This window comes from Mus pahari, chromosome 5 (assembly GCF_900095145.1).
Source record: "Mus pahari chromosome 5, PAHARI_EIJ_v1.1, whole genome shotgun sequence".
Classification (NCBI taxonomy): Eukaryota; Metazoa; Chordata; class Mammalia; order Rodentia; family Muridae; genus Mus; species Mus pahari.
The window spans coordinates 34016054-34024371 of NC_034594.1; positions in this window are offsets into that span (position 1 = coordinate 34016054).

Below are 8318 nucleotides of genomic sequence, written 5' to 3' on the forward strand. Positions count from 1 at the left end.
CTTCGAAACGCTGAAATGTTATGAGGTGTCAGTCCTCAAAGATGACCAGACAGCAGATGAGGTGTGTGTGTGTGTGTGTGTGTGTGTGTGTGTGTGTGTGTTGCTAACTTCAGAATTTTACTTAGAATGATCTTTGGCACTGACTCAATTTTATTTTATTAGATTAATTTTCTAGCATATATTTTGAGGAAAGCTGGATATGATCCATGAAATCAAAGAATTTCAAGACCGAAAAGAAAGCCAATTGTTTAATCTTATACAAAACCCTGCTATTCACATCAAGAAGCTGCAATCCAAAGGTAAAAGGGTAACATTTTTTTTTTACCCTACACAGAAACACTTGGATATCTAAGCAAATACACCTAGCTACAAGATATGGACTATTTGTAAAGAGAGGAATGGGAAAATGGACTGGTGAGCTGCTTTGAGGCATGGAGGTAGATTTGGGTAATACTAGTAGCAGAGCAATAGTTAGCTAAGAAGCATTTAAGGCATGCTGTGTATGTTTTGGATGTTGTGGTGTGCCCCCTTGGCATAGAGTTATTTGTCCTATGCTGTGATGATACCCTGGGACAAACAACTTAAGGAAGGGTTTGTTTCGGCTCACAGTTCCATTGTGTCAGGGTATTTATGGCAGCAGAACCTGAGGCAGCAGGCAGGTCAGTTTGCAGCTGTAGACAGGAAGCAAAGAGAGGTGCATGTTAGGGCTCAGCTCCCTTTTTTTTCATTTTTATCTGGTTTGGAAGTTAGGGTGAGTTTTTTCTATTTTAGTTAACTTAATCTAGAAAATCACTCCCAGATATGTCTAAAGATTTGTCTCCAAGATCTTTGTAAATCCCATTCAGTTGACAAAAATTAACCTTATTCACAACTCTACCCCTTATCAACTTGACAGTCAGTGTTACTATTAAACAATTACCGTCTAGGATCATAGCCATCTCATGATACAGATACATTTAGTACAACTTCAAAAGTCCACATAATTGTTGACAACCCCAATGCTAGTGAAAAGTGTCTTAGAACAAGATACTAGACGACATTGGATTCCCCCTGGAAGTGGAGTTCTACTGGAGTTATAGACAGTTTTGAACTGTTACAGAGGTGCTAGGAACCAAACTCAGATCCTCTGTAAGAGAGCAAGTGCTTTTAACCAAGTCATCTCTCCAGCCTCATAGCTTCTCTCTTGACTCAACTCCACACCATGCATGCATCCTCAGCAGACATCTCATAATTCTGGCATCCCCAACATCCTTGGGTCTCCATTGCAAGCTGGGTTTTCCTTTCATAGCTTCATACAGTAGCCTCTCAGGCACTCCTGCCATATTGCCTAGGCTCAGTTGTTCTTTGAAACTGTGTTATAATACCCCATGATCTTCTTAATCTTGCATCTTACATGCTTACCCAACTAGTATCCTATAGATGACACTTCTAAGTTCTTCTGCCAGCTCAGGATGGAGACTTGTCTCCTTGGACCTGCTACTGCCGCCTACACTTGCTAACCATGGGGAAATACTTCCTTAGGCAGGCACTTTCCAGAATCAAGGCACTCCTCCAGCAGAATTCTCAGCTTTCAAATGAAATTGTATTTTCAAAAGCTGGAGCCTTTGATGGGTGAGGTCTTGCCCTCATGGCATTGGTCCCAGTGAAGAGCAGACTGTTTCTCTTGAACAACTAAACTTGCTTTTAATGTGTGCACTGACTGCAGTTTAAAATTATCCAGTCCCTTTTTCTTGACAAACTATACACTAAAAAAAAAAGAAAGAAAGAAAGAAAGAAAGAAAAAGAAAGAAAGAAAAAGAAAAAGAAAAGAAAAATTCTACCCACCTGTTGTTCTTTCTTTAATTGTAGACCTAGATAAATGTGATGAAGAAAAACAACGCCACAGGCTGAATGCAAGCCTGCCTTGAAATTTCCTCTGCCAAACACATCAGTTATTTGGTTTGTTTGTTTTGCTCTGCTTTGTTGGTAGTGGTAGTGGCTTGGATGGTGTTGTTACTGTTTTAAGACAAGATCTTACTGGGAAGCCCTGACTGGCTGGAACTCTTTGTGTAGATCAGGCTGGCCTTGAACTCATAGAGCTTTGTCTGCCTTTACCCTCCAGGTGCTGGGATTGAAGGTGTGTCCTACCATGCCTGATGAGTTATTTTTATATTCAGCTTCACTTAAGTCCTTGGGATATGTGCAAAATGCAGCTAGATTCTTTGCCTAAATATAACATGAATGTTTTCTACCATTGTTTCCAACAAAGCTCTTGTCTTCCTCTGAAGTCTCAGAAATCAGACCTCCACTATCCACATCTTTCTTGTCTACGGAATTCTTAACTCCTACCAAAAAAGCCCATTAAGCTCTTTCACATCATCGAAGAACTTTTCTAACCCAAAGTCCCAGGCTCTTACATGTTTCTCCCACAACTCCATCTCAAAGGCCTAACAACCACATGGTCATGTTTATGACAGCAACGACCCCACTCCTGACCAATTTTCTGTATTAGTTGTCTTGTTGCTATGACAGAATTACCCTAACAAAGGCAGCTTTTTGCAGGAAAGAGTGTATTTTACCTCATAGTCTAGAGTTCAGCCTATTACGGCTTGGAAGTCTTAGCAACAGGAGTTTGAAGCAGCTAGTCATGTTGTATCCACAGTCATGAAGGAAAGATTGACTCCCTTTCTCCTTTTTACTTGAGTTGTATGCTATGATGGTCTTCTCACTACAGCTAACTGAGTCTAGAAAAATCTGTCCCAGAAATGCTCAGAGATTTGACTCAAGGTAATTCTAATCTCAACAAGATTAACCATCAACTAGGGAATTTCTTTTAAGTTCTGTTAATAAGACTAGAATATGCTAAATTTTCAGAATTATACCAATAGGATGGGATTACGGGAACAACCTGTTTTACATATGTACAGTGTTTAGATATATACATATATATATGCTAATGTTGATATGCTATTGACCTTGAGCCCACAAAATGAGGACACTTGGAGTATTCCATGAAATTACCACTTAGTGTAGAGGATTATAAATCATTTGGGAAAGAATTCAAGCTCTAGATTAAAATGAGAGAAATGCATTGAGTCTTAAGAATATCAAAGACTGAACATCTGTTTTTTAATTTCAATATTTTGGCAATATTATGATAAATAAGCCATGGGTGATCCCATACTCCCTCATCAATTTATTCAGTTTCGTTAATTTTTTTTAATTTTAGATGTATGAGTGCCTACATGTATTTATGTCCATGCCTTGTACCCATAAAGGCCAGAAGAAGGGGATTGGGTCCCCTGGAACTAGAGTTTCAGCTGGTTTATAAGATGACACGTAGGTTCGGGGAGCCAAACCTAGGTCCTCTGTAAGAGCAACAAAATGCTCTTAACTTCTAAACCACCTCCGTAGTCCCCATCCCATATTTCCTAAACTCAATGGGCATGTGAAACATTTCAAAGTTTTATTTAAAAGTGGGTTCTTCTTTCAGTAGTTCTGGGATGGGACCCCAGGTGATGTCAATGATGTTGGTCAGTAGGCTGAACTTTGAGTGGCAGGGATGTATGCCGTCTAAGAACTGCTACACAATGGAAACTGAACCTAAAGATGGTAGAGCTTACTTGTCTAGGGGCTTTTGTAAATTCTGCCAGGCTCTTCCTCGATCATTCACTACGGAATGAAACTGAAGTCAGCTGAAATGTCACTGCAATCTCAGCACTCTGGAGATGGAAGCAGGAGGATCATGAATTTGAGGCCAGCCTGGATGACATGGGAGAACCGTCTTGGGAGGGAAGAAGGGCTAAAAGGTATAATTAGCATGGAAAGCCAGCCAGCTCTGTATATTTATTATTTGTTTTTGAGAGAGGGTCTCATGTACCTGAAGCTTGCTTCCACCTCCCTGGGTCAGCGACTCCAGGCATCCGGCACCACACCTAGGTTGTCTCTGGTCTTTCTATGCTCCTTTGTCTCTCTTTTCCTCTCCTTCATTATCTCCCAGACTTCGCTTTAATATCTAACCTCACTCTCCTGAACCAGTATAGTCTGGTTCTGAGCAGTGACACTGGCATAGCGAGTACTGTGGAGGAAAAGGACACAGCCGGTTTAGTTACTATCCAAAAGTATTGAGTCTGTTTTCTGATCAACTTCTGCTCCTGTTTCTAACAAATACTTCTACAGTTTTCTATATCCTATCTCCACTCCCTTTTAGACTGTCAGTACATAGCCCTGTCTTCAAATGTATAGAGATAATTTTGATTTTTCAGGTATGCTTTGCTTGAGCTCCTCCTTTCCAGGGTCCTCCCACTCTGTCCTGACTGAGCTAATACAGCCACTGAGTTTGGAGCAGGCTGGAAGAGTGAGCATTCGCGCTGTACTCTGCTTGCAGGGCAAGCTTCTTTAGTTGGGTTCTAGTTCCCACCCTCACTTCCATTTCCTTTCAGGAAACTAGTTCTTTCAAGTTTAGATTTCTGCCCGTGCCTCTTCACGTATTCTGTCTTCTCTCCCTTAATCATGTTAGTATGCTTAGGTCTCATTTGTTAAAAAAAATAAAATAAAAAGCCTTCTCCATAGCTATTCTGTGTAGCCTCGCCTTCTCAGCCCAGTCGGGGTTCCCTGAGCTGTGCTATGCCCTCTCCCCTCCTCGCCTTCCAGCCACACTTTAGTAAACAGATACATTTTGCCTCCAACTCCAGCCACACATTTCTTGTGAAGATAACCATTGACCTAATTAGCAAATCCAACAGAGGCCTTCCAGACCTGCCTGGTCCTCCTCTGACCCCCTGCCATCATTCCCTAAACCTATTTTCTGTGGGATTTTTCTCCTGCTGGTCTGGGCCTTCCCTCATTACCATGTAGTTCACTTTTTCTCTCATCCCCTAAATGTTACCACTTCCATGATTTTACCTCTCAGCTGTCACCCAAGCTTTCAGAGACCAGGAGTGTTCAACCCAGCACAAAGCTCAGTGAGCTAAACGAAGAACGTGAGGTCAGCCCAGCCTGGAAACACAGGGCCTTAAAAGAGTGAAAATTAAACCGTTAATAATGGGGGGTGGGAGGACGGCTGGAGAGCTGGCTCCGACATCAAGAGCACCTGCTGCTCTTGCAGAGGCTGTGGGTTCTCAGCACACGTGTGGTAGCTGACAGCTATCCCTAACTTCAGTTCCAGGAGAGGCTACACCCACTTCACCTTCATGGTATCAGCCACACACATACATTCAGGCAAAAACACTCATACACATTCAATAAATCCAAAAGGGGGCTGGTGAGATGGCTCAGTGGGTAAGAGCACCCAACTGCTCTTCCGAAGGTCCGGAGTTCAAATCCCAGCAACCACATGGTGGCTCATAACCATCCATAACAAGATCTGACGCCCTCTTCTGGAGTGTCTGAAGACAGCTACAGTGTACTTACACTGCTTGTGGACGTTGTACATCGTGGTGCGCACTAGGCTCCGCACCACGATGTACAACGTCCACAAGCAGACTAACTATGGGAACAGTAAAAATTTTGCAACAGCAAAGGGTTTCTGAATGTATAGCACCCAAAAAATTCAAAGTGAGACGCATGACAAACTGTACTGGCTAGCTTTGTGTCAACTTGACACAGCTGGAGTTATCACAGAGAAAGGAGCTTTAGTTGGGGAAATGCCCCCATGAGATCCAGCTGTGGGGCATTTCCTCAATTAGTGATCAAGGGGGAGAGGCTCCTTGTGGGTGGGACCATCTCTGGGCTGGTAGTCTTGGTTCTATAAGAGAGCAGGCTGAGCAAGCCAGGGGAGGCAAGCCAGTAAAGAACATCCCTCCATGGCTTCTGCATCAGCTCCTGCTTTCTGACCTGCTTGAGTTCCAGTCCTGCATCCTTGGGTGATCAACAGCAGTATGGAAATGTAAGCTGAATAAACCCTTTCCTCCCCATCTGCTTCTTGGTCGTGATGTTGTGCAGGAATAGAAACCCTGACTAAGACACAAACCCAAGGTGCTTCTGGCAGAGCTGACTCTGTGCTGTTCCAAGCTTTACCGCAGCCTTGGCTCTGAACATGGCATGTTCACTTTCCCCCAGGGTTGCCTGCACACCACACAATCATGCCTGAAGCACTGTGGCTCAGATGCAAGACTGCTTCCTGTCCATTACGAGTTGCAGCGTCTTCACTCTCCACACATGGTTTTGTGTCCTTACAGAAACATGATGGTTTAATTATGAAAAACACTGGTGATACTTTCACACCATCGTTTCTCAGCATGTTAGTAGAAAATTCATAAACCTTTTTGGTTGTATTATACTAGAACCTTTGGTTTTTATAATTGCTGTTTGAATTTTGACTTGAGTTTGTTGCAAACTCATTAAATATATTTTGGCTTTGGATTAGAAGAATTTCCAACAATTTTTGAAATGGCCCTTCTACCCTTTTGTAAGACATATTTATATGAAGTGGCCTTCACAACATTGATGGTTATAAAAATCAAAATATCTATCAACTCTGGAAAAAAACTGAAGAAACTCTGTTGTACAGTTTAAAATAACCAAGATTTAATTTTTTATGTAAAAATGAGTATATCCATTTTTGTATGCAAATTTGTTTTTGTCATTATAAGTAACAAATTTATATATATATATATATATATATATATATATATATATATAGTTTTAAAATAAATGTATGGTTTATTATCAGTAAATATTTTATTTGAATACTTACTTATATTTACCAATATACCTGGGGTGGTGTGAAATTCTCTTGTGCATAAAGAGGTTTGAAATGAAAAAAAAAAAAAAGACTAAGAAGCCTTGTAACATAGAATATGCATAGCACCCTCATGGCAATTACTCCCGTCTTAATGTAACTGATCTTTTAGCTGGCAACCACTAAGTACAAGGTAAAACTCCTCTCTTGTCAAGCTACTTGACATGTATGTTGAGAAGAAATTTGGAACAAAGTGTATCAAACTCTGGACACTGTTTCATGACATTGTCATCTACAAAGTTCACTTTTGAAACCTGTAATTAAGTGTATGTTTTAGTATTGAGACACACTCATGCCTATCTTCATGTGTGGCTCATAGGCCAAGGTTTACACACACTTAACTAATCTTCCTTTTAAGTTAGTCCTTACTATGAAAGACTTAATAAGGATTTAGAGTGTATAGGAGCAGGAAGATAAATTGAAGCTAGAACACAGTAGAGAACGGGATTAGAGATTTATCCAGTAAATCATAGAACCATGCAGAATTAATAGTCTTGTTTCAGTGTCTGTCTGGACAGGATAGCATGGGACCTCCAATATAGCCCACTGGAAGTTGTAAACCTCGTCCAAATAAAAGGGATGCGGGGGGGGGGGTGTGTGTGTGAAAAAAATGTTTAATTGCATTTATTTCTTTGACATGAGGGGCAAGCATGTGTCACAGATGTATGTGGCATGGGATTATTAGAGGACAACTGTGGGGTTATTAGAGGACAACTTACACTAATCAGTTCTCTCTTTTACTATGTGACTTCCTAGAAATCAAACTTAGGTTGCCACGCTTGGCAGCAAACAACTTTGTCCACTGAGCCATCATGGTGATCTAGAAAGAAATGATTTTGTTGCTCTGTAACGAAGAACAGCAATACTTAGATAAATACTGAGAAATAGTTTGATTAAATAATATAGAAAGATCCCCAAGATATATTATTAGTGGAAAAACAAGGTGTTGCGAGAAATATTAAAAATGAAGCCACCATATTCCCGCACTACTGTGGTGTACCACGGGCTACATGGTTCCAGCCAGGTGATCTCAACTTGGCGGTTTCTCTGGACCGGAGTTCCTGAGTACCTTGGTGGATCACTTGCAGCCAGCCCCACACAATGACCGTCCAACCCACAGTTGCCATCACAACACCCATTTACCTGGTAGAATCAAAACTCTTAAGCTTATATAATTAACCAATCAGATTTATGTATCAATAAATTCTCAGTTTACAAGATGCCAATACAATAATTTCAGAACAAATTGATAATGATAAAAGCTTTATTCCAATTCTTCTAACCTTATGATACTATAACTACCTGTGGCTGGTTAAAGCCATGCTGGTTCACGTCCGCATTCATCTTGGCCTTCTTCTCTCCCTGAGATGTTCTCTGTCTTTCCAGCTCTTAGCTCCACCTCCTTTTCCCCTGTCCAATCACAGGCCTCCTGCTCCCCTAATGTAATTGGTCAGGGGAAATCCTGTGACAACAAGGTATAAAAATAGATATATAGGGCACTTCTATAGAACCTAAAAAAGATTATTTCAAACATCCACCAGCTGAGAGCTACTGTTGTTCCATATCCTCAGAACTGCGTCTGTGGCCTTTTGTCTGA